The following is a 24,106-nucleotide window of genomic DNA, read 5'->3' as shown; positions in this document are numbered from 1 at the left end:
TGACGTTTCATGCGAATCTTTAGAATATCCACAACATAAGGGTGGAACACAAGCCTACGTCTAGTCCCCCGATGATAGAAAGGGGAAGGCGGAATTAAATCGTGTAATTCCGTCGCACACTCTCCGTGATATATCCTGTAAAATATCGATAAGCAGGCAACTTTACGGCGGTGTTCAAGGCTCTGCAACTTCACCTCTATTAATTCCGAGTCACCTACTTGGCACGCTTGTCAATTGAATCCAAGGTGGCCAGTCAAATTCAATCAAATTTGTATACAGAACACAAACAAATATTTCGTCAAGCAAAGACATTTGAGATTTTTTTCGCTGGGTACTTTATCATTCCAAGAGACGGTATTGAAAATTGACTGTTTACTATTTCTAGGTCTTAAAAAAGATTTCACAAACCAAGAACTGTTTGGCCCCTGCGGCTAAATTACCCGTAAAAATTTAATTCGCCTATGCAAAGCATACTAACGTTAAGAGCTTAGTAAATTTTAAATGAATATAGATTTGAAATATAGTTTTTATTTCACGTGCCGAAAAAATTTTTATAAAAATGTTTTCTTGCAATGATTCGTTTTTCGAATTGACCTGGTTGCCCTGAAGAATACTTTTGAAAACGATTTTTAACCGACTTCAAAAAAGGAGGAGGTTCAATTTCGTCTGTATGTTCTTTTTTTTGTATGTATGTTACGCGATAACTCCGGTATTTGTGAACCGATTTTCATGATTCTTTTTTGGATGGAAAGGTGGTACTTCCTTAGTGGTCCCATTTCCTTTTGAAAATCATCCACCTCGATGGGTGGCTGTTCACGCATGAAGATTCATTTTTATAAATAGCGCCTAACATTAATTTAGGAGCAATTATTTTAATGGTTGATTTTGCTATTTCTCCAATTCAAAGCGTTTTTCTCTCAATATACTTTGAGTAGTGAGAACCGATTTTTATTATCTCCAGTGTCAAGTCCTGTATAGTGGCGAACTAGGGGATATTTCAATAAAACTTAGCAAATAGACGTAATTCCACTTACTTTTGAGGTCGGTTTTTTTAGTACTCTGTACTGAGATTATCTTTATTTTAAGTCTGGTGGCATAAACATAAAGTTTTTAGAACATTTATCAACCAGTGAAGACGATAGACATTAAGAAGTTTTAAACAATATATACAAATGTGTTAAATAGGAAATAACATGACGAAGGCAATAAATAATATTTAAAAAATCCATCTATTATTAAAATGATTCCAATAAGTGTCTCCGTGATATTCCAATTAACAGTAAATCAGAGTATAAATTAACGTTAAATAATTTTAATTATCTCTACGGTTAGGAGACAAATCGTGAAGTAAAACTCATTAGCTGTCGCGTTTAAATTCATAACGAGCTTATTCAATAACGTTAATTAATAACGTTATCGTTAACCCATCATTGGCATTATTTTATAAAAATTTTAGTTGTCCGTGCCAAATTTTTAACACGTTATTTCATTAGAATAAATTTACGGGTTTCACTAATATCTTAAGAAATTTAGGAATTTTGAATATTCTCACAGTTTTAAAATAAGTTAATAATAATATGTTGTGGAACAATTTTAAATTTATTTTCTTTGACATTTGCACAAATCACTCTTGATATAAAAAAGGCAGTACAGATAAAAAAACAACATAATATTTTCGTAGTACAGTTGTTATTGCGTTACGTACTACAGTTAAATCGTAATGCACCACGGTACATCCAACGTGGTTTGGAAACTTTAAATTCGAAACGTTTTTGAAAAGTTTCTTCTGCAGAGTTTCCTACAATATTATTTTTCATCGTGACATAATTATTTAATAACTATATCACTTTGGCTACTAATGATTTATTTATTTAATCATTCAATAAAGGAAATATATTCTGACGACTTCGGTATCCCAGCAGTTAGGCGCTAGATGGAGGTTCCGGGTTCGATTCCCGCTATATATTTCTGATCTGGGTGTCCCGATTGAATTTAGCTTTCCTGGTACTTATAGTACAGAAAATTCCCTAGTTTGAGACCAGCCTCCGTAGCATGGCTACGCATGATGTAACGAGGCGCACGATCAAATTGAAATAAGCGCGCGCTATTGGCTATCTAAATTAGACGTGACTGAGACATGCTACGGGGGCAGGTATTGGACACTAATATTAAAAGTATAGGTAATTCTAAAATAAGAATATTTTTAGAATACCCTACTACATTTTCCATATTTATAAGTAGAAAATTTGACTGAAAAAAGGTAGGTGTAACATGTCCTCTTAAAATTACTGAACTAATACTTTCTGCGAAAGAAGTTGCCAACATTCTGGTTTCTTTTTCTATGATACTAATTGACGGAACGATAGAAATTGAACTGTCACCCTGAGGCATAAGTTGACAAATCCCGTGTGCCTGGAATTTCACCAGCACTCTTCAAAACCGGAATACAGTAATACTCACATTACTTCTTGGCGGCAGAAAAAGGCAAGATGGCAGTACTTCCCTGGACGAACTCTTTCACAATGAGCTCTACTGCTACTGAAATATGATATATTGTCAATGATATATTGCTAATGATATATGGTCAAAGGTCTATGAAATATCGAGAGACACAGTAGTTAATTCACTGTGTTTCTGGATGACCTCACTCTCAATGTGTGATAATATACGCAAGAAGGTCTCCAGTAGATTGGCCACGGTGAAACTCAAGCTCTTTCACAGGGAGCTCTACTGCTACTACTACTGGAAGCTTCCACGAGGCGAGTTGAAAGGTTCTTGGTAGAAGTTCATCATAATCTAATAAAACTCACATTTACGTCAAATAAAGCGTAATAAAAAAAGTATTTAAATAACGAGTAACAAAACTTTTCAATTCCCAGACACGTGTACCGTATAGTAGAAAGTTCCCGTTCCCGCAATATCAACCAAATTAAGACATAAATCTATTAGCGAGTTAATGGCTATCAATAAACAATCCGGTTTCTACTGACCAGCGTGTCGACTTAATTGAAAAATTTAAATAGATTCCAGCTTCGGATCAACGGGTTAAGGTGCAGTAACTGTTGAGGACATCCGGTATTTCTTAATTTTGAAATAAATTTGGCAGTAATGGTTTTAATGGGACCGTCATGATAAGTTTATGATTCAGGATGCCCTTTTTTTGAACAATTTTTTTAAGGGGGTGTACATTACCTTAACGATTTCTGCCGCCAAGCAGTAATGTGAGCATTACTGCATTCCGGTTTTGGAGGGTAAGGGTGCTCGTGAAATTACAGGCACGTGAGACTTGTCAACTTATGTTTCAGAGTAACGGGCATAGTAGCAGTGTCCCTCAGATCTTTGCGATTTATAGCCCTGAGTGGTACAGGAACTGCTATGGGCAGGCCTGTCACTTACCACTAGTCACGGCTCGTTCGTCCCGTTACTTAGTATCATAAAAAAATAATGAATAAATCTAAAACAATTACAAAGTACAACCTGCACAACAGACAACAATAAAAATGTCAGCTTGTCAACCTTTTATTACGCATAAAATTGTCTGTATAAACGTATCTCGCAGGTTTTCATAAAGACGAAGAAAGAATAATATTAAAACTACTTCTTTCGCAATGTGACAACTACATACGTAACAACACACACCTATTAATACAAAATGTCAAAGGACGTACATACAACACGATTATAGTTTAAAACTAGAGCTTCGACCTCTAAACTAGGCAAAAGACCTGTATTGTATAAGATGACATAGATAATTTCATAAATAAATAAATTTCATAAAGTAAAAGAAAGAATAATATTATATCTATGTCTTTCTCAAATTTGCTATAATACACACCTATTTGTAAAAAAATATCATAGGCGTACAACACAACTATGATTTAAAATTTGAGCTTAGACCTCTCTAAACTAGGTAAAAGACATATCGTAGGAGATGACATAGCTATACACTTAACAACCAATAGAACTGTCTACCCCTTAACTAGCAATTACCTAAGAATACATTAAAGAATAACACTAACGTTAATTAGACACGCGAACAGGCTATAAAGCAGATACTTATCTGTTTATTTCAAAAAAAAAAACATTCTAAGATGTTCTTGCTTCCGTATGCTGGCGACAAGATTTTATTTAGATGGCGTGACACAACACTATTTCACGCATCCAAAATCGAGATTTCAAACGAGATTATGATTGTTTATCGATTAAAGAGTGGCGCATGAATTATGGAATAATTAAAAAAAACAGGATTCATTCGATTTGCAATTTTTTTTAAATATTTTACCAGTTTCCATACCGGCTGTGCGAGTTATTTGTAATTAAATACATATTTAATTCAGCATACTATGTGTTGGTATTTATTCCTAAAGTGGTAAACGAGCCTTTAAAAACGAATTTAAAGAATTTTTAGCAATATGTATACATATACGCTGGTTCGAATCCAACCGAATCGAATGAATTTTTCTATGTTCGATTTTTGTATGAATAATTATAACAAACTAGTGGAGTAATTTCACAAAAGAAAATCGTTAAATATCATGGAAGTAAAACCTCCTCACCTTCAATAAACTAAATTATAATAGAAGGGAAAAAAATGTCATCTTTTTCTGTATAATAATAGTTAGCCTATATATGTATGTCTAGTGTCCCTGTTGAACACAAGGCTAGTTCCACAATGAGCGGGATAGGCCTGTATGCCGTGAGGGTCCGATGGAGATTTGTAACTTCACACACATCATTAAGTTGCTTTGTAGATGTGTGCAGGGTTGCTCACGATCTTTTCCCTTACCAAAAAGCTCAAAGTAAATTTGAAATTCAGTTTCGCAAATAAATTGCGAAAAATTCAGAGGTGTACGCCCGGATTCGAACTAACGACTTCCCCCGAAGACGAAGTCCCCTGCTTGACAGGCGGTGGGTCAAACCATTAGGTTACCATGGCCAAGAAGAATTGCGTGTCGGTCTAGTGATAACCCTATTGCACAAATAAATAATGAAGACCAAGTACGGTTAATTAGAAAAACTCGCACGGCAAGAAGATGTTGACACTCGCCTCTTCAGACTCTTCGAGACATGGACATTGCAACACGGCCGAAACGTCGACGTAAATGAAATACGTTTTGTACACGATTAAGTTCCGATCTTGAAATCAAATAAAGCAGATAAAAGTTCCCAAAACCGCTTTATATGTGCAATGCTAATTCCCTAAAAAAGCTCAATATGTGTGCCTGCCTTCTAGACTGAGAGACCCTAATACCGTAATTACGATATGTCAACTATATTATAAGTATCAATGAATAATTCATCGCACCTTCTTTTTATTTGAGAAGTGACAAAGACGTACTTCTACAAACAGATTAGATATAGTCATTTAATGCTGCAGAATGGTTAAATTTAATGCTCCGGTAATAAAACTAATGCTTCATCAACTGAGCTCGACAGGCGACGTTAATGCGGTCGGAATGAAATAATTTTCCAACTAATCCCGAAAATATATCGACCATAAATAATCTCTCGGATTGCCGCACGTCTAAACCCTATTATAGAGATGTACTAATATTTTTATAAGAAGACATCGATATCGATTAATATAGCACTGTCGTCGATTGATCAGCTGATGTTCCTACTTTACCCAAAAAAGTACAATAACTACCACCTATTCACAGGCCATTCTACAACTTCCAGTAAACTAAACCTTGCTTCACCGTTGCTACATTTAAATTCCACACAAAACTCCCTGGCAAAGCAGCAGATATATTTCTGAGTAAAACAAATGTTAATGATGTTGAAATGTCACAAAAATCATTCATGTCGTTATAGTTATGTCATTATTAACAGGTGATGTACAAAATATACGGATACATGTAATGGCAAATGGTTTTATACCTCATCGACAGAAATAATGCAACTATTCATCGATATCGATCTACAGATTTATTCCAACCCCAGCCTAAGAAAAATGCTCGGAAACTTATGTAGATTAAAATATATCAGTTAATAATGTATTGAAACGAATATTTTTTTTTTTTAATATTTTACTGTCGTTGAGGGACCACTTTCCCGCTTTATGTCGTAAGAGCGAGCTTAATATTTTTTATGTTCATAGTTTTGGGCTGGTTTTATCGGCACTCACTGGAATCCTATTTCTTAATACTGAATAAATAACTTTTTAGTAAGTGTATGTGTTTTAATAAAAAAGTTAAATATTACTTATATAACTTAGGTCATCGTTAGGAAATCTACCCACAATGACCTCATGGAACTCAAAACCAACAATATTTATATACATGCCTTAGCATTGTAAGCGCATTGAAAGACTATTTTTTAGCAAGGAAACTACAAGACCAAATTTATAGAACGAGTGTGAAAAAGGGGGGAAAGGACGAACTCGGTGCAGCCGAGTTTCGGATAATCTTAAATAAGCCAGCTTAGAAGTGACAAGAAGCAGGCATGTATGAAAGTTTATCACGTAGCGTACATGGGAATGTTCTTTAGTAAATAAAAAAAAGTACCTGTCTGATTGAATAACCTACAAAAGTTATTAGGTACAAACCTATAGTGCAAAATATGATGATTTGCATTGATATTAGACATAATTACCATCTCTGTCAACCGTGACCATGGAACCCGTAAAGGTCCCGAAGTGTTGCTTTGTTTGAAAAAAACAAACATGCTATTTAGATCCGAAAAAAATGGTTTTTTTTTCCATTATTTACTCTTTATCACGTTTGGCTATTGAAAATAGTCCATGGTATTTATTTTAAAATGTTATATATAACAATACAGTGTATCTTAAAGTGCCATTTGTTTGTTTCAGGCACTCCAAGAATGTTGTTTTTTATGAAAGCATGTGACTGGACGAACAAGTCATGGGCCTGGTGGTAGGCGACACGCCTGTCCATAACAGTTGCAGTATCATAAAGATCTGAGGGGCACTGCCACTGCGCCCGTCACACTGAGACACAAGTTGAGAAGTCCCTGTGCCTGTAATTTCACCAGCACTCTTACCAACCGGAACGCAGTAATGCTCACATTACGGCTTGGCGGCAGAGCAAGGAGGAAGAGCTGATTATCAGATGGTCTGCTAATATCGCTATATCCTTCGTTCTTCTCTTGAATGTAAGGCTAAAACTTTTAAAATATCTTCCCCGTATTTTCTGTTATGCATTTTACGAGTTTTATAATCTCATATGATATAGGTACCTTTGGTGGAATAAGGCCACATTTGCATATCATTAATATAATTCAAATTGAAATATTTTCATTAAACATTCTACGAACGAAAATAGTCACCATTTTTATGTTTTTTTAAATTTCACTTGTACATAATTTATTTCGTTAAGTATTATTTCCAAGATGTGGTAAAACACTTTGGAAGTATGATCATATGTGACTTTATGACCAAGGGTACGATAAGACAGAAAGGTATAGAGAGACATACGATGACTGAAAAATATTCAATACGACATGCGTCTTCCTGAATTACTTCAAAAATACTAGATACGGCAGTTCGTGAGAGAGACGACTTGGAAATTACAATCGCACTGAAGTCATTAAATACCATTAAATTAATGCACCCAACAGAGACGTACTAACTTGTATATCACTACATTTTCTACGTGAAGGTACATATGATAATGATTCCTAACCTAATAGTACCCTATTTTCGGAATAATGAAAAACAAAGTAACATGCAATACAACTTCAATAAAAGCAAGTGTACAATACGAATACATTTGTAAGGAATCCTTATTTACAAACAGGGCCAAACACACGCCCTATTCTATTCACCGTCGGTTAATTGAGCAATATAATTTGACACCTCACGCCTGAATAGCCAATTATTAATATGGCCACTTGATTAATTGTGATATCAGCATTTAATTTTCGTGTTAACACTCACGCCGCGTCTGATGCGTGTTGTTAAACACCACACCTATCAAATCACAACTCTAGAGTTCCTTATTACGATATTGGATAACGTTTCAAGGACCCAAATACCGGAACATAGCCGTTTACCATTAATATAAACAAATGGTGAAACACCTCATGGTTTTTTAATTGTATTGTAATACATGTCATTACTACATGCATTATGTTCACAAACATCTTTATTGTGTGAAAGCGGTATTACTAAACAGCCACAAGTATTCCTTACATTGAATTAAGATATAAAATGGAAAAATTCTACACTCGTTATTTTTTATAGAATATTTGTAATTATACATAGGGCGCACTATAAGTTTCCGGAATTGGCCACTTACATGAACAATATTTAAAAAGTAATTACAACATTTGAAAATGGAACTCTTTGGCTGTAGAATACAGTTTGTTTCATCACCATGGATTTAACTGGTGAAAATTTTCGTAGTATGATTTTCTACGACTTAAAGTGTAAGTTAACAGCTTAGCGGAGCTTCGCTCAGCTTCAAACTGCTTTTGGCGATGAAGCACAATGTAAGACGACTATTTATAGCTGGTTTGCAGAATTCAAACGCGGTCGTGTGAGTGACGTATTTCGTGATGGTGCCCGTCCACTGCTGTGAACAACAAAAACAGACAGGCATTTTACATACCATGAGATTCGAGTATCTTGAGGCATAGGCATGAGTCAAATACAATCAATACTACGCAAACATTTGGTGTGAAAAAGCTGTGCTCTCGGTGGATCCCACACAATTTGACTGAGGCTCAAATAGCGGATCGCGTCACTTGGTGCAATGCCATGCTTACCAGATTCAACGAAGGGGCGTCAAATTTGGTGTGGGACATAGTAAGAGGTGACGAAACATGGATTTATAGTAACGATCCCAAAACAAAGCAGCAATCGAGCGTATGGGTCTTTCGAGATGAGCCGAAACCAACCACAGTGGCGCGCGTGCAAAGTGCCTTTAAGCGGATGATTGCTTCTTTTTTTAATAAAACTAGATATGTAGCTACTGTTGCTTTGTAGAATCGTTGTACCGTGAGTAGTGAAATAGTCGTGGTACACGACCATTTGTTTGCCGGAAGTTATTGACAAACTCCGTAAAAATAACCGTAAACGCCGTATCATCTTGCACCACGATAATGCTAGTTCTTACACGGCCAGACAGACAAATGAAATTTTTAAGGTGAACAACGTTAACCTTATGAGCCATTCCACGTACAATCCCGACCTGGCACATTGTGACTTTTAATTACTTCCAAAAATTAAGAACCACTAACGGTCAGCTGTTTTCATCACCTGAAGAGGTTGTCGAAGAGTATGAAAAATATGTTTCAGAGATTGTCACGGAGGAGTGGCATAAATGTTTTCAAAATTGGTTCATTCGTATGAAAAAGTGCATTAACGCTAACGGAGAATATAATAAGAAACAATAAATTAATTCCTGATCATTTATAGTATTTTTTCTTATTCATTCCGGAAACTTATAGTGCACCACACGTATTAAGATAATAAGCACTTCAATTCCTATCAATAAAACGGTAACAGCAATATTAAATATAAATGTAAATTAAATGATGCACTTTAAATAACCAACAGATGTATTTTAACTTTTAATAATTATATTTAACTATTACTGACAGAAAATTGCAATAAAAACTTATGTTAAAATAAAATTCATTCCTTGTTTCCAGACAATTTTTACTGTAACGTGTAGAGTTTGTTAAGACGCATACATCGGACGCTATTGTGCGCTTTGCGCCTTTGTATGCCGTGACGTTTCAATTTTGAATAAATTAAATTTCGAACGCCACATTTTTTCCAAACCTTTTGGTTTTTGTACTTTACGGAATGAGCTCGTGGCCGTTGTTAGAATTTATTGTCACTTTAAATAGATTTTAGTTGTTTACGTTACGTCTCTCCTTGGTTTTTATAAAATTTTGATATTATTTGAATTTAGTTCATTGCAAACTGTTTTTTTAAATAGGTAATTATAATCAAGTTAGTTTAACAAATTACAGCTTACGAGTTAATTAATCATCCTTGCAACTTCCGTGTAAAACTGACATTATCCACAGAGGGATCTAAATTAAAAATACTTATTTCGAGCCTTGAAGCAGTAATAATTGGTAATAACATTTTGTTGCTTAACTGTTAATTTCTGATCAAATAAATTTAACTCGTTGTTGTTTAACCGGCCCCTATTTGGTCCTACACCCACACTCACGCATCAAATGTGCAATTTATTAAGTTTTATTGGAAACCAAAAGGTGTGCCGTGAAACGCATTATGATGTTAATTAATTTGTTAAGTTTTTCTTAAAAAAAACACAGGTGAAAAATAAACATTTATCATCCTGAGTCGAGATGATGAGATTTTAATGAAACTCTTGCTAAATACAAATATTATAATAACTTCGTTATCATAATGACAAAGTTAAATATTGTAAATGTTAATGAGTGCCATATAAAATGGTTTCAGTTAGCTACTGGTCGACGAGTTGATCCAATTATTCATTTTATAGCGGCAATTTAGGCCACAGCCGCACGTTGAAGTTTAAAAATTCGAAACGCCGAATATAATAAATTAATCGGATATTAATAGGACACAATGAATTTTATTTTTATGTTATATGTTGAAACTAAGAAATAATTTATTACACTTACTTACTCTGCTGGCTCAGCGACCCGAAGTCAAAGTCAATGTCAAATATAATATTTATTTCGTAAGCAAATTACACTTGAAATCGTCATCCTGATTAAACTCTGCTGCTCATTCGTAAGGCAGATTCCCCTGAGAAGAATGAGCAAGAAGCTCTAGGGGTTGCTCTTTGTAAATATAGGTACATTTGAATCCATTTGTCATTACAATATTTCATTGAAACATCTTAGATCGAGAATACCTGAAAGAGGTAAACGGGTCACTACCACGGTTTATGTCATCCAAGTACGCAGAAGTTGTATAATAACCTTTAATATAAAGTATTTGTTTCACAATAGTTTTAAACCTCGAAAATGACAAATTTTGAATATTAATCGGAATCTTATTATAGAAGCGTATACATTGCCCCTTAAATGAATTTAAGACTTTATGAAGACGACAGTCAAGAACAGCTAGTTCATTTTTATTCCTCGTATTAATGTTATGTCTGTCACTATTTTTCATAAAAAAAATAATAATTTTCTTAACATAAATAACATTTTCATAATTATTGTGTATGTAAGTGGATCTCGGCATCTAATACAAATTGACGCCAGCGCCCAGTCTTGTGCGCAGGACGCGGAAGTTTTTCTCCACTTCGCCCCTCCATCGGTATTCGGGCCGAACTGATCTATCAACGACCGGGTGGTCGACCACTAGGACATTCATGTAGGCCCTTTTCACCGACGAGATGGCACCCTTTCGAGGTGTATGGTCTAACGGAGTCTTGCGGAGTTAATTTCTCCGATAATATTAGGTTAAGACACAATAATAATAACGCGCACACACTCATAGCCCCACACTAGGGAAACCCTGTGTCACGGGTGCCATAGACATATACGTAGACAATCACAAATTACACCCAAACTCACGAAAGAAATAAATGTAGGCCATACAAATATTTCTCCCGGGATATCTGCGTAGCAGTCCGGCATGGTAACCGTTCGGCCACTAAGGCAGTTAAAAGTTACACGATGTCCTCCAGCTCCTCTTCTCTCAGCGTTGGTCCCTAAATATGTTTTTTACTATGTTTTTGTATGTTGTACTATTTTTTTTTGGTAATACCAAGTGACGGGGCAAACAAATCGTGCGCTCGGTGGTAAGCGACACGTCTATCCATAACAGTTGCAGTGCATTCAGAGCTTTACATCGCAAAGATCACCAACACCCTTAGCCTTCTAAACCGGAACGCCGTAATGCTCACATTACTGCTTGGCGGCAGAAATATGTATGTAGGTAAGATGGCAGTACTTCCCTGGACGGACTCTTTCACAAGGAGCTCTACTAATATAATATTAATAGTATTGAATGTATGTTTTAAACATGTATAATGTTGCATAATATATTTACAAATAAAATTGAAAATGATGGAATTGCTCGGGGTACTTTTTCAACGTTTTTGATTCTCATGATTCCTTACCTCCACTAATGTTCTACTTAACTAGTCGACTGTATGAAACTTTTATTGTTCACATGTAAACTGATTTCAAATGTAACATAAACTACACACATCAAAAGTGTCTAAGGATCAAGTGAATATTTTTGAAATAAAATTTATTTAAGCAATATTTACCAAATCCAGTCTTCCAGGACGACTTCTTACTTTAATGCTTATGTTTTATTTAACCGCTTACCCCTATATTTAATTAAAATAAACTAAAATTGATGTTTTTGCAAATTGTGGGAAAAAACTCAAATTAACGGCGTCAATTAAATGACAAAAAAATGGCTCTGCTCAATGATTTTGCTCATTTTTATTGTAAAGATAAGAAAATTAATAATCTGTATTTCCACCATTAACACGAATCACACAATTACAGCGATTTGGCATGCTTAAGATGAGTTCATCAAAATCACTTTGAGGAATGGCCGCCCATGTGTTTTGTAACAAGTCAAAATATTGTTGTAGAGTATGTACGGTATGCACACTCGGCACAGCTCTTCTTTGAAGCATATCCCATGCGTGCTCAATTGGATTGAGGTCTGGCGATTGAGCAGGCCACGGCAGAACGTTGATACGAGCTCCGGCAAGAATGCGTGTTACGACTCTAGCCGTGTGTGGACGTGCGTTGTCATGCATTAGTTGAAATGAATCACCCAACTGGCCTCGCAAAGGGATGATAACATCTGAAACAATCCTCTCTGCGTAAACTTGAGCTTTGAGGTTACCCCTGATCCAAATGAGATCGGTTCTTCCGCCGATCCAAATACCGGCCCATATCATTATTGTTCCCCCACCATATGGATGAACTTCCTGACAATATCTCAAACGTTCATGACGTCCAGATGTTCTCCAAACTCGAGTACGTGTTGTATCCGGTCTCATACCGAAGCGGGATTCATCCGAAAAGCACACATAGCGCCAGTCTTCTTCCTCCCAGTTTCTGTGTTCGCGAGTCCATCGTAAACGGGTCCTGCGATTGCAGGGTGCAATAGGTGGAACTCTGAGCGGCCTTCGGGATCGCAGACCCACTTCACGTAAACGATTTCGGATTGTTTGATCGCTTATTAGCAAGCCTGAGGAGCTGTGGAGCCTCGTAACCAACATCATGGCGGTCATGGTACGATTCCGTCGAGCAGTATTTTGGATATACCGGTCCTGTCTGCGAGTCGTGATGCGAGATCGTCGTCCATGTCGCTCGGCCACGCTGCCCGTCATGCGATAGCGCGTCCAGAGGCGACTTATGACGCTCTGTGTAGTGTTAAGAGTGAAAGCCACAGCACGTTGCCTGGAACCAGCTTCCAACATTCCGACGGCTCGCATCATCACTTCTCGGGTTAAATGATGTCGTCTCTCCATAATAATGCAAATTGTTTCGGTTCCGATGCAGATATTGTAATTTTGTCAAAACGCTATAACTCATTTTTATACAAAACCACATTGACAATCGATTTTCTTCTTATTATCGAATTTTAAACAATATTCCTTATTTAAATGTTAAAACTCACTAAAACGTATCAATAGCGATACAAAAAAGTTAATATAATTAACCTTAATTGCAGCAATACTCTTAAACGTACTTGATCCCTAGACACTTTTGGTGTGTGTATTTAATTTTTATTAAGCCATTCGTATTTTATACATAAAGTTTTATGGCGACGATGAAGTACATTAAGTACGTTCCTGCTTAATAAAAACATTAAGAAATATCAATCACCTATAGAATTGAGTTCGTCGGTGCCAAGCTAAACAAACCCATAATTCCGGCTTCACACCTCTCCGCCGCGTTAGTCGTTGCGCTCGCGCCGCCTATGCCCGCGTGCAGCGTGCGTTCTAATGCGTTTTTAATCACACCGCTCTTGCGCCCCACAGCTTAATTACAAAATACAAATTGTTGGTCTTGTTTTGATATATCTTTTACGCCTATACCCTTAAGATAAGATTTAGAATATCAAATTATTAACAGTAGGTAGAAAAAGTAGAACAGAGTCATTACTTTTTTTAAATATACCTATATAATAGACACTCGCTTGGTCACAATCTCACCTAATGTTAAACGACTTATTACTTTCCAATAAAGCAAAGAGAAGTGTGAATTTTCCAGAATATATGTAAATGTCTTGTTTATGATACTAAATGACAGGACAAACAGGATGGAGGTCAAAAGCGCACTTATAATCTAAAAAAAATAAAAAACAACAAGTCGTGCGCCTGGTGGTAAGCGGCCTGTCTTTGATCTGAGGGACTATGCTCCGCCGTCACCCTGAGACATAAGTTGACAAGTCTCATGTGCCTGTAATTTCACCAGCACCCTTACCCTTCAAAACCGGAGTAACGCTCACGTTAGAACGAGGAGGAACGAAGTAACGCTCACGTTACTGCTTGGCGACAGAAACAGGTAAAGTGGCAGTATTTACCTGAACGAAGTCTTTAACAAGGAGCTCTACTGCTACTAAATTATATAAATATTTAACATAGCAATACGATACTTAGACATACGATATGTATTGGTAAGAACTTAAGCTTGGCTAGAATTTCGTTAAAAACATCAATTCGTGTTGCCTTAGGTCACAGGTGTCCTACAGCATAATTTAAACTCCATTAGAACTTGTGAATTAGATACGTTAATGTTGAAACACCCCGCGACTATATTGTATACATTGGTGCATACATCGAGTACCTATATAACCAGAAATAGAGGCGAAATGTAATTTAATTTCTTTAAAAACTATTCTGCCAAATCGTTACGATGACAACTGCGCTCCGATTGGCCAGCCCAAATTCAAAGCAATTGATGGATGTCGTCAATTGTTTTACTTCAAATCGACCAGTTTAACTTGAGCTTTGCTATAATGGTGATAATTGAAAAATTACGTATTTAATTACCAATGAAATGTGATTCCGTTTCTTTTGTAATTAGATGTTTCGCTGTTTTTCCCACACCACTGATGCAACCCCCCATTGTTAGAGTTATCTTTATTACAATAAATACAGAATATTTTTGGAATATACGGTGACATACACACATGTCAGTTGTTGGCGCTGTACTATTTCAGCGTTCTAATTTGTGATTTCGGCGCAAACGAGAGTTGATATTTAAAAGTGATATAAGGCCCATTTGGGTGATGGGTTGCCAGTGATGACTGGCCCTTATTTCGTCTCTATTTCTGGTTATACACTCGATGGGTGCATATTTACGCAAATGTCGTCCACCTGTCAGATTAAGTCATTTGCTCACGTAAAAACTGTCATTTACATATTTTACTCGATTTTACTCAATCACAAATGCGGTCTCTAATTGGAGCAAATCGACGACAGACATCACTTTAATGGCCATTTTTGTAACTGAAAATATTTTAAAATACCCTGTAATTGAGTAATTGTTGTAACTAACAGCATGTGTTGTTTTGTCGCAGAGCAAATTTGAAAGAAACCAAGATAATTACTTACTTTTGAAAGAATGAAAATAATTTGTTCCTAATTTAGAGCCAACAGATAAATATAATTAGTTTTAAAATTGAAATTTCTTTCAAGAATAAAAATAAATTGAAATTTCAATAACATTTGCCTGCTCACAATTCTAAAATAATTAATAAAAATATAGCGGAAAAAAATTTATACTATCTACTTACAATAGAGTAGCAATGTCAGATCGTCATTCAATTTCAAAACAGATAAGTGATTTATTTAATGAATATCGACTTAGAAAACGTATCTAAATATAAAATATAATGGCTAGGTACTTCAGTATGACTTCAATCTACATCTGTCGACGACCAACCTCAATCAGTGGTTTTGACAACACAACGACAAGTGTCAAAAACCTGGCACTTTCAAATGTACAGCTTGCACTTGCTATGTATTTTAGGTCCTAAGGATCAGATGCGCGTGCCAACAGTAAAATCAAAGTCTTTTTTTATGTACCTCACATTAGGTGAGAAGGTGACCGGCCCGGCGTAAATTTGTTTGTAAAAATATTCTTTATCTGAACAAATAATAAAATTGTGCAGCTCAAATTCTTTTCAATTTTACCAGTACGTACTTTATTCTGAAAAACATGTACTGTGCTATACCCAAATGCAAATATTTTATCAAAATGCATACCACAGAAAAATATTAAATAATATCACAATAACGAAATACTTTGACTTTTCTGCGAATTGGTGATAAACTCGGGCCGTGGCACAATAAAGACTAGAATCATCAGTTACAAGTGAAGATATAAAGAGTCACAACACGGCGTCAAATCAATTTGGTGCTTTCACGCGAGCGGCTCATTAGAATCGAATTAAAGGTGTTAGAGTAACTCGTGAGAACGTTACCACTCGACCACTCCAGCGCAGTCGTTCATTTCTCGCTCGCTTTTCCCGCTCGGGCCGTGATCACGATCCGCCAATAGGGTGGCGAGGAATTGCTAAGTCGTGAAGTATTAGTCTAACAATGTTATAAAGTACAAATTGTTACATTTATGAAAGCGTTATAGCAGTTTTCAAGTACGAGTTTTGGTTGAAAATGTTTTATATTCAATAGTTTCGGCCGAGCTATTGAACCAAACTGGTAAAATACACTGAATGATTTTATAAGTATATTGAATAACACAGTACGGGATTACTTTTTATTTAGTTTATTTGTCATTTAAAATTTAACACACAACGTTTTGTCTAGTCGCATTTTAAACCACTGAGGTTCGTAGTAATGCGAACTGTATCCACACAATACATATGTTCAATTTGCTAACACAAAAGTTTGGCTAATATTTAGGTCATTTGTTCAATTAATCTATCATTAACCAAAAGATTATACAGAAATTGGGTAAATACATTTACAAACAATCAAATTTATCGCAATTGATTAAGCTGTTTACATAGTAATTTTTAAGTTTACTTTTTATATTAGTGGTTTTTAAAGATTTACGTAATTCTAGCGGCAACTCGTATTAGTCTGGAACAAGGTAGGTAGAAGTTCTTTCACTGTACTCATTATTCGCGCGACTCGTCTGCAACTGACAATTTGCGTTATACCTTATTTTGTAAATATTCTGGTTCCAGTTTTAAGTACCAGTAGAGCTCCTTGTGAAAGTGTCCGTCCAGGGAAGTACTGCCACCTCACCTATGTTTGGCGCCAAATAGTAATGTGAGCTTACTGCCTTCGAGTTTTGTAGGCTAAAGGTGCTGGTGAAGTTACGGGCACAATGGACTTATCAACTTATGTCTCAGGCTGACGGGCGTAGTGGCAATGGCCTTCAGATCTTTTCAATTTAAAGTTCTGAGTGGCACTGCAACTGCTATGAACAGGCGCATCGATTACCACCAGGCGCAGAACTTTTTCGTTCCGTCGTTTGGTATCATCGAGTATATAACCAGAAATCGATACTTGATATCATAAAAAAAACTTTTTGGGGCGCCATTCCGTGTTTGTCTTACCCCGTATTATACATAACTAGAGTTAACGGTTCCAGTTCTTAACTATTACAGATGCTACATTTAAGGTTACTGTCTAATAATAGTCGCTTAAAACGAATACTGAAATAACCTACTTTTATGATTCGTATAAAAGTCATACGTTTATATAATTAAAAAAATAAAATAAAATAGGCTTTATTTGACATGCATAAATTTCAAACAAAACAACAAGAAAAATAAGTTCAATTAAAATTAAAAAGTCTAAAATAAAAAATATCTGTTCCCCATATTTAAAAATTTCGATAAATCATGGAACCACTACTCATTCTTATTCATGTCAATCGGAACTCTCGGTTCCCATATTAATCCGAGTGTCAGTGACAGTCGTAATGGCGGCAATTTGTCGCACACTACGAAGAATGAACTATTTCTGAATGACTCAATCATTATTACAACTATTTTATGTTGCGAAAGGCAGAGTTTTTAATAGGTTTTGTCCACGACTATGCCTTGTTACAAATAGGACTAACATGTAACTATAAATAAATAATATACCTACTCGTGAATGCCGTAGGGATTGTCATCATCAATCATTTATAAGTACGTCCCACTACTGGGCACAGGTCTCCTATTGGCGAGGGTTTTAGGCCGTAGTCCGCCACGCAGACACTATGCGGGTTGGAGGCTTCCCACGTTTGCCGAGGATTGTAAACGTTCTTCGACGTGTAGATTTCATCAGGATGTCGTACATGAAACCAAATACAATCCTAACTCAAAATTGTGGAATCGAGAAGATTTGAAAATTCAAAAAATTGCTGAATGAAACTAATAAATATATTATATTCTCGTTTATAAATGGATAACTAAACATTATCTGTAAATAATAGAATCACATTATTCGCAATAAGATCCATTCAGTATTATTTTTAATTTTCTAATTGTGTTTTCTCAATTCCACTATTTTGAGTTACAACAGTATCTGGTTTCACGTGCAATGTTTTCCTTCACCGAGATGCTCATGCGAAATTTCAACTTAAACGCACATAAATTCCGAAAAACTTAAAGGTTTGATTTGAACCCACGGCTTCTGCTTGAGAACCGGTAGATCAAACCTAGGCTACCACGGATTAACTAAGGGATAACTCTATAAGAAAAGCAGCAACATTGACTTGTTCGTAATAGACTGCTACTCGCGCAGCGAATGCCATAAGTTAGGGCAGTGAACGAATATTAGGTGAAATATTTGTGGTGTACGATAAAGATATATTCTCATTAGCATGATTAAGAAACCACGAAATCTACTTTTTTAAGTCGACACATAAACTTATTACGCTAAAATTTTAGAGCAATAGAGCCCTTGTGAAAGAGTTCGTCCAGGGAAGTACTGCCACAGCTATTTCGGTCGCCAAGCCTGCCGTTCCGGTTTTGAAGGGTATGAGTGGTGGTGAAATTACAGGCACATGGGATTTGTCAATTCATATCTCAGGGTGACGGTCGCAATGGCAATGCCCCACAGTTCTTTGCGATTTAAAGCTCAGAGTGGCACTGCAACTGCTATGGCCAAGCGTATCGCTTACCACCAGGCGCACTTGGTATCATAAAAAACATTTCTTAATCCAAATTTCCTCATAGTTTGCAAACACCTATAGACTGGAGCTCTAACCATAAAAAAGCACCATAAATTCATCCATTATTTTTTCTAATTAGCCTATGGCAAAAGCCACTCTTAAACGACATGAGTCAATAAATTCATAAACAAATCAACTTGGTATTGACAATGACTACTCCTAAAGCAGTAGTGCGACTTTAGCTGAGAACTATATGAAAGCTATTTTACCCAGTTTTATTAACTCGGCCGTCGAGCAATAGATCGAAAGCCAGTGCGCCAAGACCTTAGAGGATGGAAAAAAATAAAAGAAAGGAGCTGCCCTAAGTACAGAATCAACGTGCATATTACCAAAATTTGAAAGTTACAAATGGCGAATTTCTTTAGTGTTGTACCATAATCTATCGATAAGTCATTATCGACATGCAAATGTATGGCTTGAATTTTTGTTTCTTTAGTTTACTGTAACCAAAGTATGCCTAAACAAACACAAGTCTGATAATTTAATCTCGAATGGTATATTATTATAAATGTCAACACACATTTTTAAACTTCAAAAAAAATTTCTTTTCAACATTACAACTGGTAACTTATTTAGTAAAAGTCACCAAACTGCTGTGCAGTTTGTTGGCGACATGCGCATTCTTGCTTAATTATACCTACTTTACTTGTATTTAACATTACGTAGTATTAATTGTACTTGCTAAATAAAATATAAAAGTTACTTTAAGAGGTACGCCTTTAACCTACATTTTAGTACATATTTACATAACGTCTTTTAACTAACCGTCAAGTAGGTACAAGTCTATACAGGTTTCTGCGGATTCTAGTATTCCCGTTAATTCCCGGGCTTTCTTAAGCAAATGAATCTATCAAGCAATTTTAACACAGAAATAATGGAAGTAGTTGTAAAAATCAATTATCGGAAATCAACAATTATCATGTACTAGCTTTTCCCCACGATAAAATCCCCGCAATAAAGTTGCAAAAAAGAAATGACAAAAACGAACGTGGTGGATGCTGATTATTCCAGAAACAGAACAACATGACATTTTGTTGATATATAATATATACTTCTTTATTTTGTGTTTTAATTTTTTTTTTGAATAGAGTTATAAAACCAGTATGCATTTCATATACGGACGGACTAACGTGTGAACGCTATTGGTCGAGCGCCTTTGGTTTGTGATAAGCCGAATGAACTCTATACACGTTGGCGCTCGCCTTCACTCGGTCAGCTAGGCGACTGACACCGAACAAGGCAAGGCAAGGCAAATAGGCTGTCTATAGGTTGGTATGTTGTCATTGTATTGCAGGCTTTAAAAAAATAGTCATTTTTAATAGTTAGAGTTGTCATTGGGAAAAATCAGAAACGAGTGGATAATTTTGTTTTCAGGAACTGAGAATAGCTAGTAAATGAGTCTTGTTTAATCTAAATTGAACATAAAATTATTTACCAATAAACCTAATGATGGAATAGCATTGTCATTTAATCTAGTTACATTTAAAGTTCTGTTAAAATTTGACTCTTCAAAATGAAGCGAACAAATGAAGATGGTCTTTGATCCAACGTTTATATTCGGCAGTCCTATGATTTCCAACCATTCTTTCTTCCTTTTTTCATTTGTAGGAAAACTTGAAATAATAATAATAAAACAATAAAAACCTCATAGTGAATTGTTTTAATAACAGAATATCGATAATATGTATGCTTACAAGATCAACACTATCTCAAAATAATCGTTAACAACAATCATCAAAATATACAAACAAACAGGCAATCTAAAGTAACAAAAGCAAAATTTGGCAAGATTTATAAATAAACTACTTAAATAAGTCTAATTACATAAAATATTCGGGCTATTGTGTGATTTATAGACAAAAAAATAACACACGCCTGTGCAATGTAACATTCGATTGATTTGCAGTTTTTCTAAAGCCGCATCCTTTAATACTGCAGCGTCGCATTTTTATTAATACCTAATTATTCTCACTGTCAATATTTTTGTCCAATTTAATTATAATACATGTGAATAATTCAATAATACATTTGGAAAAACATTTGTTTTGACATTTGATGTACTTCCCTTTGACAACGGTATCATGTACCTCATGTACTTGAAATGGCCACGGTTGGCATTTAAAATGACGTTACGAATTTTCGATTCCCGTGTTTGACACAGACCAATGTAATACTATCTCTTTTGGCTTAAGACGGCACGTAATAGTTAAACAAAGACAATAATATGTTTATGTTTTCGACGTCGAAATGCATCATATACATATAACGTCTGATTTATATATGTCAACGTAACATGTCCTAAGGCCAAGACATGTTACAAAGTTCTACAACAACAACAACGTTCTACAAAATTACAACATTCACGATTAAGAATGTCTATGCGTAGAGTTGGATTACTAACCATAAAAAGATTTCTACCCTGCTTGTTGACAGGAGTCGTTAATACGAAACAATAGAGCTATCAAGCTCAAATGCAGTCAATCTTCCGTCTTTTTCAGACATGCATAAACATCCGTACGTGCCTCTCTGTCAGAATGACATGTTATAAAGCTTTTGAAAGCTCCGCCCTATAGGGAACCCTTTTTAAGGTTTTAGTTATCTATAATACTTATAATAATATACAGCAAAACGTTACAGTCATATTACCTTTTTATTATAAGGTAATTATGTTTACTGGTAAGGGGGCGGTATGTTATCTCATGAAGATACATTGTGTATAGAATTAAATAAAGAAGTAGGTATACATAGTTTTTATGATATCAAGGTACAAATAATGAAGTAGCAGTACTTGCCCGGACGAACTCTTTCGCAAGCTCTACTACTACTACTCGTAAATGCGTTATACATGTAGTCCGTCCTCTTACTAACTGCTTTTTTGGATATTTTTGTCATATTTAGGTTAAACGTACGACCTTACGCAACTAGTAGCAGTAAAGCTCCTTATGATACAATGCATTCAGGGAAATACTGCCACCTTACCTATTTCTGCCGCCAAGCAGTAATGTAAGCATTACTGCCTTCTAGTTTTGAAGGGTAAGGGTCGTAATGAAATTACACTTACAGTTACATGGGACTTTTCAACTTATGTGTCAGAGTGACAGGTGTAGCGGCAGTGCCCGTCAGATCCTTGCGATATAAAGCTCTGAGTAACACTGCAACTGATAGGCGTGTCGCTTATCACCAGACACACAACTTGATCATCTCCTCATTTGGTACAATAAAAAACTTCCAGCACGTATATATGAATATAAATATAACTCATTGGAAGAACGAAGTTGATTCCAGCTTTTAAGGTGTTAATGCTAAATAGAACGTACGTTGCTTTGAGATATTTACCTAATGCTCAGTTAGATAAGGGGGAGATGATATAGTATATACTTATAATTATTAACTTTAGTTACTAGAACAGTATAACATTATATTTATGTTCATATTACAATACTACGTGCGATTTCCGCACAAAGTATGTATAATCTTGTCGTCTCGAATTGTTATATTATTTTAAATCGCTAATTCTTAAATTTTATAAAAGTACGTTTTTTAACTAATTATGATATCATGATTACTTGAAAATCTCTACTATCAAACAGGATATAAGTAACATAAGCACAAAAACTCACAACATGAAAATAGGCTCTGAACGTACGTACCTCTAAGTAACAGTCGATTGCGATGGCGCCTCATGTTTAACTAAAGGAAGAAGAAATGTGAAAGTGTTACAAAGGACGAAACGTTTTTATACCCGACTAAGACTCTTTTTATTAGATAATGAATTCTACAGTGTCGATGGGTTTATTTTGAAACAATTGTAATTTTGTTTTACGTGACTTCGTCGTTGTATTTAGACAAGCAGTAGTTCTACTACTTTATTTTATATGCATAATTATTTTTTGCTTTAGTGACGATCATATTATCCCTTGACATTGTATTTTTAATTATAATAATGTGACATTGATAATATGAAATAAATGATACTATTCTATTCTATTGGAAAGATGAAGGCAGCCTAACGCATGGGCAGGCGAACCTAACTCGCCAAATTAATCACAATAAAACTCATGGTTCATGAACCGATCGCGCGATGCGAAAGGCATAATAAAAATGTAAATACCTATATATTTTTACTATTTATTTATTTAGAGACTTTGATCATTACTAAGCATGTCAGCCCCGTCAGAAAAACAAAACCTCAAGAAAACACTTAATAAAATCCATACAGATAAATCAAAATACTACCTAACCAAACATGTGTACAAAATCTCCGCGGCGCTACATGTTAGCTCCGACAAAACAGATTGAAACCACCCTACACTAAATGATGTACGGAAACCATAAAAGTATATAAATATATTAAAGCATTTTTTACATATGTTATATTTAAGCCGAGGAAAGACTTTTTAATTTGATGTTAAAAATCATCATACAATCATAGTATTTGCTTACACAGTTTACCCCCACTTAAGTCAATAAACATTTTCTTAAATAACACCAAACCGTAGCAGTAGTTATCCTTGTGAAAGGCCACTGCTACCTTACCTATTTTTGCCGACAAGCAGTAATGTCAGCATTACTGTATTCCGGTTTTGAAGGGTAAGGGTGCTGGCGAAATTACATGTACACTTGTCAACTTATGTTTCAGGGTGACCGGTACAGTAGCAATGCCCCTCAGAACTTTGCTATTTAAAGCTCTGAGTGGTACTGGAACTGTTATGGACAGGCGTTATAGCTTACCGTCAGGCGCACGATTTGTTCGTATGTAATTTTTAAAGTTTATTAAAACCAAAACATTTAGATATATATCAACTTCCTTCACCCTACCATAGACAGATCAATAAGTAGAATAACTTGTACACGAGTGAAGCGTTTATATGACTTTGTCCAGACGATGTCGGGAATAAATAAGAATAAGAAATGAGTGTTCCCACGGATATCATCTCACATACAATCGTGAACTTCGTTTTCTTCATGTTACTATTATTCCAATAAATACATGTATGTATGTCTGTAAACCATA

Source organism: Hyposmocoma kahamanoa, unplaced genomic scaffold, assembly GCF_003589595.1.
Source record: "Hyposmocoma kahamanoa isolate Upper Pololo Valley unplaced genomic scaffold, ASM358959v1 232, whole genome shotgun sequence".
Lineage (NCBI taxonomy): Eukaryota > Metazoa > Arthropoda > Insecta > Lepidoptera > Cosmopterigidae > Hyposmocoma > Hyposmocoma kahamanoa.
The sequence above is the reverse complement of the archived record's forward strand: the minus strand, read 5'-3'. Positions refer to the sequence as shown.